Source organism: Podarcis filfolensis (genome assembly GCF_964270895.1).
Source record: "Podarcis filfolensis genome assembly, chromosome: 2".
NCBI lineage: Eukaryota > Metazoa > Chordata > Lepidosauria > Squamata > Lacertidae > Podarcis > Podarcis filfolensis.
Genome location: NC_139605.1, coordinates 122,797,500 through 122,808,814, shown reverse-complemented (window position 1 = coordinate 122,808,814; position 11,315 = coordinate 122,797,500).

Here is an 11,315-nt window from a genome sequence, read left to right as displayed (position 1 = left end):
CAAAAAAAAAAACTTGTGGGAACTCATCATTAAGTTGTTACAGTAAGTCGCCGGACGACTTGGGGCAGCCCTGAACAGATGCTGCTTTGACAAGAGTCACGTTCACCACCTGTGGAGGTGCTAAAAATGATGGCAAGCCGCCTCCCTAGCTGGTTTGGGGATTGCCGCTGGGTTCTGGTGCAGGTCAAATAAATGCACCTCTGCCTCCCTCATTCTCTTATATCCAGGCGGCTGGCTAGAGCAACTTGCTCAAATGCACATGTGTGTAGAGGCCTGGCTGCAAAGCTTAAAACCCACTGCCGCTATACAGAAGATGGACTGAAGAAAAGGAAATACTAATTGAAATACTAATCACAGCTAGGAGCTGGGGGCAGTCAAGTGCAGACTGACACACACTGGCCAGCTTCCCTTTTGACTTGAAATGTTCATTTGAGGGCCTTTCAGAAGCCCGTAAAGGCAAGAAGCGGGAGGGGGGAGTGCCAGCCTGCAATAGCGTCCTCCTGAGAGATGCCAGAACTGCACTCTGGCACGCTCCGGCTGGAAAAAAAGCACTGGCTAACACACAGAGACGGTTCAGCTGTGCAGGTAAAGAGGCAGGAGCTGCATTCTGGACACAATCCCATCCTCCCCAGGTGGTGAGCGGGAAGACGGCTGCTGTCTTTACCAGTTTTGTTTACTGTCTGTTCTGAGCGGCTTTTTTTACCGCTGTTGTTGAGCAAATCCAGGGAGGAGGAAAACTGCAAAGCTAATCTAGATAACGCGTGTGCCGCGGCACCAGCAGCAGGGTGCACTGGAAGCTTATTATTGCTTAATGCCATGATTGATGAGCTCGAAAACAGAGCGTTGCACGAATCTGGAATAATAAAGAGCTGCTTGGTGCTAATTCCTGGGTGTGCGTGGGTGACAGGAGAGCAGGGGGAAGAGTTCATGAGCGTGGATGGATGGGTGGAGATGGGAAAGGAAGAGGGTGCCCCACGGGAGGGAGAGCACTTGGGAGACAAGTCCATGGGCAAAATTGGAGGGAAACATAGACCCGGGGAGAGGAGGGACTGGAAGGATCTGGAAATGCCATGCAGCTCACAACATGGATAGGTAATGCCAAACCATCCATGAGGGCACAGTGAACACATGCCTGAAGGGATGAGGTTTTGTGCTGCAGGTATTACCTGGGTGAAGTTCCTGGGAGAGAAACCTCAGACCCTGGAGCAAATGTGGCCCTCCTGGCTTCTCTGTCTGGCCCTCAGAACTCTCCCTCACTAGCCCTTAATATTTTGCTGGGCTAGAACGCATCCTTGAGCTCTGGTGTTGCCTCTCCCTTGTCTGGATGCAGGATAGAGAGAGGGGTGTGTAGAAATTTGGCCTAGTTAAAAGGTGTCTACATTGCTCCACCCACCTTTGCCTCTGCCCCCACCCATCATTGGGGAGGGGCCCCTGGAAGTTGCCCAGAAAGAAATGCACCCCATGGGGCTGATAAGGGCTCCCCAGAATTTTATTTAAAGACAGGGCATTTACAATGAGCACTGAGTGAACTCCTCTTCTTGGCTTACCTTGGAATTAGCTCAGCATTTGCAAGCTTTCTCCGAAAAAGAGTGCCTGATCTTTGCAAGCTCTGGCTTGTAGTGGTACCCTCATAGCAAGATGTGTGTGTTGCCTTCTCCTGTGATGTCCCCTTGGTCTTGCCATTCCCAGCACCAACCATGCAAGAGAGCCACTTGGAAATTCACCTTTGCACCTTCCCATACAAACCTTCCTGGGAACAAGAGAGGGCTGGAGAATGAGGTTGGAGACAGTAACACTTAAGAGCATTTGCAAGAAACCATTGAGAGAATTGACCCAAATAGAGAAGATACAGTCACCAAACAAAAGGTCTCTTAATCAGGCTGTCTGGCCCACGCTGTTCACTACAATCCGCAAGAGCGAGGAATTTACAGAACTCTGCCATTGTACAAACTGGCTGGCTTTGTAGCTGACATACTTTCACGGCCATCAAAGAACGTTTCCGCAAGGGTGTGGGTATGAAAGAACCGCCATGCTTTCCTTGCCAAAGCAGGTGGCTTTGGATCTCTGGTGTCAGGAGCGGGGGTGGGGGGCCCTGTGTGCCGCTGCCCCATGAGGTGAGCCACTGAGCTGCGCAACAGCCTCCTCAAGGCTCCAGAACCCTCTGGCCCTGGACTGACTCCACCCACCTGGGCTGGAAGAAGCATAAAGAGCTTCCTGATCTAGCCTGAGCCTTGTTTAAGTAACATGGGGCTTCTGAGACTGAGCGCATTTAGGGTTGCCATACATCCGGAATTTCCCAGACACATCCGGAATACTGCAGTTGGCAGCAGTGTCCGGGCAAAAATCAGCAAAATGTCCCTGAAAATCCAGACATGTGGCAGCCCACGTCGGCAGTGTCATTTTTGCTCAAAAACATTTAAAAAATGTGATTTTGCAAAAAAAGCTCAACAGCTGGGGGGGGGGGAGGAAAGCTCAACAACTTTGTCCGGATTTTCACCACAGACCACCCATGATCCAGCCCGGCATGTTGACTCTGTGTGTGTGCAGAATATAAGAACAAATTGCAATCTGGAGAATAATGTTGGAGGGTAATACGTTTGTGATGACTAAATCTTAACGGTTTGAGAATGATAGGTCTGTGTTCTGATCCAGCAACCTCACTTCCAGCCCTGCCTTAGCTTGTTTTATTTGTACACCCAAAATTAACCTGAGCCAACTTTTCTCCATGAAAAGAAAGTAAGTAGTATTGGAGGGTGAAGGAACAAGCAATGGTGGTGCTCAGAAAATTGCCTTATATAGTGCTTGGGGCTGTTACTTCTGAAGATGGTCCTGCACAGATGCCTGTAATCATTTATCAAGTGCTATTACAGTCACCTGGAGGCTTCTGAACACATTGTGACTGCTTCACAGGTTCCAAACTATGAAATCCACAGTGCAGCTTGCTCAGGAAGCTCCCTCTTGCTGCAGTACAAAAAACCTCCCATTCACATCCATTACTTTTTAAGAACTGGGACATCAGACTTCATGAAAAGTTGATCCAGCTCTGTATTCTGTCTTCCAGTGGTGGTCAGAGCCACTTTCTTCAGAAGGGTGTAAAGTTCACCCCTTTTTCCAGTTCCTAGCATTTGGTACTCATAAGTAAATTTCACTACAAAAAATATTCCTCTTCTGGCTGCCAAGACCAACAATTCAGTCTTCCGTGAAAACAAGTTGTAGTGGCTGATGGCCAAACTACATGTTACACAGGAGATCCATACTTAGGTGTCCCATTGTATTTCCAACACCACCACATAAAAGTCTAACATCCCCCATGGCTGCATGTGGGAAATTAACATGGCGCCTGGACTGAGCTGCCTGGTCCAGGCATTGCTGCTGCCCCTGTTCCCTGCTGCTGCTGCTGATGATGATGGTGGTGGTGGTGGTGGAGGAGGAGGAGGAGGAGGCCCACAAGAGGAGCCCCTCAAGCCTGGAACCAGCCCTGGCAAACATAAGGAAGAATGGCGTGATGTGGGTTGCATAAAGGCTCCTGTATTCAGGAAAATGCTTATTTATCTCCTCGTTGCCAGGTGGAAAGGTCACTGTTGGATGGTGCTGTCAAAACAGTGGTACAGCAGTTCTGCGGTGTGGCAGAAGGCATCAAACTCGTTCTGCTCCATGAGAAATATAAGGGAGGGAGGCTGCAAGTTTGACTTTGAAGTGGCAAGTTAACATTTTGCCATGTGCCCCTGGTTGGTCTCTGGCAATGAGTCATTTGCTGAGTTTTGAGGAGGAGGTGCGCATATTTATATACATCGCCCTGTCAACCTCCTGGAATCTTGGAGTGTGCAACGTGAGGAAAATGAAATCAGGAAGGCCTCAAAGAAAAGCGCTCCCCTCACCCACTGGCGTTGACGCTCACTTCAGCAGCGTCCAACGGAGAGCAAGCAAGGCAAGGGCAAAGGGCAGCAGAGGGCAGGCCAGAGTGTGTTCCACTTGAGGAGGCTGACATTTTCCTCTCTTCAAACACGGTTGGTTTTTAAGGTTCAGTTCACAGAGCTGCACCCTAAGCTGAGAGGTACTGGGGCTGTGGTGATTCAGCATGCAAAGAGAATGCTCAGAGACAAATCTCTTCTACACAGAGCACCAGTTCATTTTGTAGAAGAAGAAGTCATCCTGGCTGTATGAAATAGGTGACTGAATATGATACCAGTGTGTAGGCCAAGCTGCTGAAACGGTTGCAGTTTGAAGAAACCCTTCACCTCAACCCCACATTGACCTTGCTTTGCTTTTGATACAGGTTCCTTTCTTAACCTCTTGCTTCTTACCAACAGAACACAGGAGTGGTCAATGTGGTGCCCACCAGCTGTTTGGACTCCAACTCCCATCAACACCAGTCATCATGGCCAACAGTCAGGGATGATGGAAGTTGGAGTCCAAAGCATCTGGAATGCACCATCTTGGCTACCCACAGCACTTCCGGACTCTGGGCCTTATATCAGGTTCCACCCATCCCCTGTTGTTTCCTGAGCTCCTTTCTCATTGGTTCCTTCATTTGTCAATCCCCTTCAGCCCTCTTCCTTCTCAGCCTGCCCTTGGCTCAGGTCCCTGCTTCTCAGGCCTCTGCTTATTCTGTCTTCCACCCTTCAGCTCTTCCTGCCAATGAGTTTCCTGTCCCTTAGCTCTTACTCCTTGGCCTTCTCAGCTTCCTTGCCTGTCTTCCCTACTCTACTTCTGCCCCCTACGTTCTGTCAAGAGCACTTCTTCCTGCTCCCAGGGTTGTTTTTCCTACCCTCCCATCCAAAATGGCCTCTCACTTCCCTCGCTCATACGGCACTGCAACATTCCATTGCAGATACCTCTGAGCAAGACACATTTCCCAACACCCCAGCAGCTTAAATTCTGCCCACATACAGGGGCTTGGTGGGGGAGGGTCAGCTTTTCTTCCATTGCAGACACATCCACGGTGTGAACGTGCTTCAAATCACAACAAATTGCCGTTCCAAAAGCAATGGTTCTTCATGCCCTGCACTCCTTCTGTCAGGGGGACAGAACGCCCACCAGAAGACCCAGTAGGGAAGCGATGAATCAGTAGCCCATGACTGGCTGTAAATCTTTCAGCAGAGCCCATCTTTTCCTTTCAAACACATGAGCGAGGAGGGTGGACAGCAGGAAAGGAAGGACATCTGTTGCCAAACGCCTGTCATTGTGACAGGTGGTATGCATGTGCAGAAGGACAGCTTGTCTAATGCAAGGACACGTAGCGGGTGCCGCACATCCCATGGGCTTTGCATGTAGGGACAGAGTGCGCCCCCTGCTGGATCCTTGGTAGTGATGGCTGGGCTACCAAAAGTCAGGTCTAGTTGGTGGGTTTTAAGCTACACCTCCCCCCCCGCACGCTCCCCATCACTGTGATTTTGTCCCCAAATGCAGTATTTGACAGCCATGCTGCAAGATGAGAAATTTATGTGCATCACTTCTGCACAAACTAATCTTGCCTCCTGTTTGTTTGTTGAAATATATAATTTATATTGTCAGATCACCTTGTCATGCAATAAAATGGCATCCCAACTGGTGGAGAATCAGTTTGGGGAGTTGGGTCAATTTCTGGCTCTGTGCAGTCATTCCCAATAAAGAGGGTCTCTGAGGTCCCTTGGATTCAACCGTGGGTGAAAGGCTCCATGGCTCATCTCCAAGAAATGTTGGGATTTAGTAAGCTGCCTGATACCAGGTGATGCTATTTGCCCCAATGGGGAAACATTTTAGCTCAAGAGCCAAATGCTCTCAAGGGCAGGAGGGTGGAACCTGTAGTTCTCCAGATGTTGCTGAACTCCAGCTCCCATCTTCCCCAGCCAGCGTGGCCAACTGCTAGGGCCAGGGATTGCCTGCAATGTACTCCAGCAACAGGTCCTCTGCCTCCCCTGTGTAGGGCAAACAGGCAAGATGTGGATGGGGAAACACATTTGAGTATTTCTGGGAAGTAGTCTAGTGTGCAAATGCAACATTTGCAGCCATTCCTGTGCCTCCTTTTGCCTCTGGCTTAACATGCCGCTCACAGGTGACTCCCAGAAGGTAATGTGGCCCTTAGACTCAAAGCGGTTCCCTAACCCTGCAGTACAGCTTACTACGAGGTAGACTCTGCAGGGGTTGTAACAATGCAAAAAATATGGAAGAAGAATAACAGTGTGTTCTATTGCGGTTAATGGTTCTCTTTCTGTGTGGCCACAGAAGGATGATGCAAAATGGGTAAATTCCAAGGAGTGGAGTTACAAGCTCAGCACTGATAGTGCCAACATGTGAGGTTGCCAACTGACCAAGACAAAAAAGCGAGCTGGTTTGCTCCGCTGCCTTCACTGGAAGCTTGCTCTGCAGGTGATGCCTTCCATGATGTGGAGACAAGCATTATCAGCCATAGATGTCTGCAAATGAAGCTGGGGCAGATGAAATTGTTGCCAATTCCCCACTCCTCTCTTCTTGCACCGCTGCCCTTGGCCTTTGTGAAATTTGCCCTTTTCCTCTCTTCTGCCCCACCCTGTGAAATCAAGAGAGGAACTTTCAGGAAGGGGGCTTGAAATCTTTCTTGCCAATTAAGAGTTCCAAAGCAGTAGCCCTGTGCATTTTCACTAGCTTCTGAGTTTCCTTGGCTTGAGTCGGCACACATTCATCATGTTGATACTGGAGCACTTCTACCCACCTCCCATTCCAGGTGTTTTCGCTCTGCTGCTTGTGTTTTGCCAACGGAGGCACAGATGCTGCCACGGCCATGTTCCTGAGGGAGCCTGGTAGCATGAAAAGTGCCATTTGCATGTCAGAAAATCCCATCTGGCTCAGGACAATGCAGGAGCCCAACCTCCCAGCTGCTTACCAGCTGCTTCCAAGGCTGCTTTGTGTCTGATTAAGCTTCTGCATATTGGCACACAAATGCCAGGGTGTGTGATGGAACGAGCTCCATCCTCCAGCAGCCAACAATGCTCCAGATAATCCCTGTTTGTATAGGACTTAGAAAGAAGCAAAGAGCGAGGAATCAGTCATAGCACTTCTTCATCCCAGCATTTGCAGGTGGCCTCAGAAATGGGCAGAGATAGCACCTTGGGGTGAAGCCATGAACTTTAGATGTAGGGTGTGTGGGTGTGACCATAACGGCACACAGTTGGACCCTATTTGCTTTTATACAGCAAACTTCACAATTGTAGCTTTAACCTCCTTGACGGGAGGTTAACCCTTCCTAGAGCAACTGCACCCATTCACATCCATCCCTTATTAACCGTGTTTCTCCCTCCTGTATCTCATCTCTATTTTGATGGAGGGCAGGGGCTTGTCTCCTGCTTATGCTCTTTGTGAAGTACAGGTTACCCCTGTACTTTATATCCCACTGTATCCTGTCTGCTTCACACCATGTGTTGTGTCTTCCTTTTTGTCTCCAGTGCCCTTGTCACTGAATATACACCTTTCCTTTTACCTGTCTATGTGCTGCTGTCAGCCATCATTGAGGAATCAGTTTCTTAAGCATGAGCTTTATCCACACGTGCAAAGGTTTTCTGTTTCCTATCGCAAGGAATTGAGAAGCTGCAACTCACCATTCCAGATTCTCAAAGCAACCAGACCTGAGGTTTGACATGATCCATCCAAACTAAGAGCACCTTTTTTGTAATATCAGTGAGGGGTGGAATCTCTTATCTCTTCTGTTTGCCCTGATCCATGGCATGTTTACCTGGAAGTAGGGTCCCTCTGCATTCAATGGGACTTATCCCAGGTAAATTCGGTGTGCAGAATCCTAGCCTTAATGGTTCTTCCACTAGGAAGCATTAAGATACATTGGATGGCACTGGAGGACACAGGGCATATCTAAGGGCTTATCCACACTTACCTTTTCTCATGGCGCTGCCAGGGAAGGAATGTCCAGCAAGAGGAATTAACACTGTATTGTCAAAGGAGCACTTACAGGAAGTGTTAGGAAAAGACAAGTCTATCATTCCTATATCACTCAGCTACTCCTAGGTGCACACCTGATGAGGCAGTTGCCACAGCAGAGAGGGCCCACCCCCGAGCTCAGCTTATGTATCTCCTGCACCTGAGCTGCACCAAAGTAGGCAGAGGCTACACCTGCCCATTCAATCCTCTTCTGGTCCTGGGAGACGGTGGAGCAGGAGAGCCCTTGACTCTACACCAGCTTAACCGCTTTCTTCCAGGGCGAAAACTAGGCTTCATTTCACCCGGGCACACCCCAAAGTGCATTTGCGCACGCGTGCACACACACAACTCCAGAAAACTACCTGTCTGCCAGTCACTGTAGACCCTACTTCGATAGATGGACCAAGAGGTCTGATTCAGCATAAGGCAGCTTCCTATGTTCCAATGTATACCTCTGCCTTTTGCATGGCTGGAGCGTAGCCTGTGGTATAAAGTCACACCTGCTGCCCCACCCACTTATGCCTCTGACCCCCTCCCCCTCCAGAAGTTGCCAAGGAGGACATGTGCAGAAAAACGTTCCCCACTCTTGACCAGGACACAAGGAGTGGACTGTTCTGGGGCAAATGGCACAGATGACAGCTGTTCTCCAGAGACGCATCTTTAGCAGCACTCCCTCACGAGAGGAGCTGGAGCACTGAAGCCACCTTGTCACGGCTCAGCTGACACATTATCCACAATGACTCATTCACTTTTCAAGGAGAGAAATAAGGTCACAGTCTCTGTGTTGCAACCTGTCTGTGGGGCTGTGATTTACAGGGTCCTTGGCCAGGAAACATTGGCACGTGTTTGGACGCTTGTGACAACAACACGCTGTTCCTTGCGAAGGCCAGGAATGCCCTGGAGAGCAGAACGGGGGCCATGGCAGTCAATAAAGCTGGCTTTTCTTGGTTGCCCTCCCTTTCCTTCCATCCATGGGTTGAAGTCAGTGGACAGCCTGTATTTTATCAGCCTCTTTGATGTGCCTTAAGCCAGAGTCCAGGGTGGGGGCGCTAGCCAGTTTTGTTGCCCCGGGTGAAGCCTCCAGAGGGGCACCATTGAGGCTCCTGGTGTGTGTGTAGGCAAATGCACATGGGGGTACCAAACAGGGTCTTTGACCCTGGTGAAAATGACTAGTTTTGCCCCTGCTTCAGCCCTTGTAAGGCAACATGGGCTCTCCTTTTGCAAACACTTGCTCAGTCTTCTTGTTGTCTTCGTCACAGCTAGGGAAAGGTGAGGCATTGTTCAAGGTGCTGTTGCTGGGGACACAGCTAAAGCCAGCCCTGCAGGACTGGGGAACATATTTCTTGGCAGGCATTTGGCAACTTTTCAAGGAGTGTCTATCCAGGAGGAGCCACACCTTTTGCTTACCAATGACTGCACTGTGTGTGCTGGGCAAACCCATGATGCTCTCTGCTTTGTGACAGAGCAAGGAACAAAGAAGGAGTGAGGCAATGCATTGGTTCAGAGCAGGGGAACCTCAGGCCCAGAGGCTATATGTGGCCCTCCAAGTTTTTCAGAACCTTCCCCACACCACAGCCCCTCCTCAAGCTGAACCCCTTGAGAGTTGGCCATTAGCAGGGACAGGGAAGCTGAGATGCAGGGCCAATTGTGGCCCTCCATACCGCTTTCTCTGGCCCTTGGAACCTTCCCAGATACACCTTCTTGGAGTGTTTCCGCCTGGCTGGACTGTGTCGGAAAACGCCTCTTGCTTGGCTGGATGAGGATGAGAAGGGAGTGCAGGAACTGGTCTACTGACTCAAGGTAAAAATTGCATTCATCGCTGTGCTGACTTTTGCCTCGTAAAAACATCCCACTGAGTTCAATGGGACTTACTCCCAGGAACTCGGAGATAGGACTGTAGCTTAAATATCATTGTTTTTGAATGTCAGAAATCATTGTGTGTCACAAAGCTTAGAAACTGCTTTTCAGTTATTAGCCTAGAGATGACGGTTGTCCTTGAGACTGAATTGTAAATGTCAGAATTTTCCAACAGTATCAGTGGCCTCCTAAAATGTTAAATATTATTGGTAAAAGTTAACATTCCCCAGATTTCTGACATTTACCGTAACAGGCAGAGATATTTCAATAGTGGCCACAGAGGGCTTTGTGGTCTCTGCCCGTTTTGAAAAAGTGTGTTTCTCACAAAGCACTTCTCTGGAAATCGGGATGCGAAAGACAGCCCTGATATTTATATGTGGATGTATACTAAGACAGAATGCAACCCCCTCTGAGCTCAGATGGTGGCTGATAAACAAACACACACAGTAATTAAAGCCATCAATCGTTCCTGGCATCGGTTGCCTGTGTCTGGATCACAGCGGTTTCCAGTCAGAGCATGACGGGCTGGGGGCTGTGGATCATCGTCAAGCCAAACACTCCGGTTTTGTAGGTGTCTCTTTTGAATATTTAATTTGGCACATGGCGAATGCATGGTTCTTTGGAAACTGGCTGAAACATCCCCAAAACTAAGCAAGAACAGTCCTAAGCCACTCTCTGGCATAGAGTTCATCCACACCTACTTTACCCTGCAGTTTTCACCCAGGAAAACCCGCTTTTCTGTGTTCAATCGGAAAAAATGGCAATTGGGTTTTCCTGGGGAAAGTGGTGGGGCAAAGGCAAAGCCATTCAGACCTGTGCCTGGAAAGCACAGGACAAGCGGAAAACTGCTCAGCCCCAGGCTTTCCAGGCCCAGGACAAGCAGAAGTGTGGACAAGCCCTCAGGAGTAGGGTTACACGGGTAGGGTGAGGATAGGTAGTGGATGACCCCCTGGATCCCTCAATGCCAGACTCTTGAATGCCCGTCCTTCATGCTTCTCCCGTGGGCCTTGTCCCTGCCCCAACGATCCCATCAAGTGTGCTCCTGCTCATGGCTTCAGTTGGGAAATGTCTCTTGTCTTATATATATGACAGGGAGAGTGATGTTTGTTGAAAGAGGATGGCTTCCGTTGCAACAGAAGAGACCATCAAGGCAGTAACAGAGCCAAGGAGACAGTAACTAGTTTTGATCTGTTTTTTTGACAAGAGGGTCGCCTTTGAGGAGAGGTACTGTGGGTGGTTGACCAGGCCTCATAAAGTGGACTGTCCATACTGTTGTCACAGCTGCCTCTCCATTCACACATCTCTCTTTCCTCCGGTTGGGAAACAGGAGAGTGAGACGGAGCTCCTCCTTGTACCTGTATTTGGCTCCAACAAAAAGCATTACAGTCAACAAAAGTCTGAGAACCCACCAAACATTTTCTCATCTGTCTTACAGAGTGGCTCTGTGCATGTGGAGAAGGCCTTTCCTGAGGCTACATACACAACACACATTTAAAGCACATACCTTCCAAAGAATCCTGGGAACTATAGTTCACTCACACAGAGCAGCAATTCTAAGCACTACAGTTCTT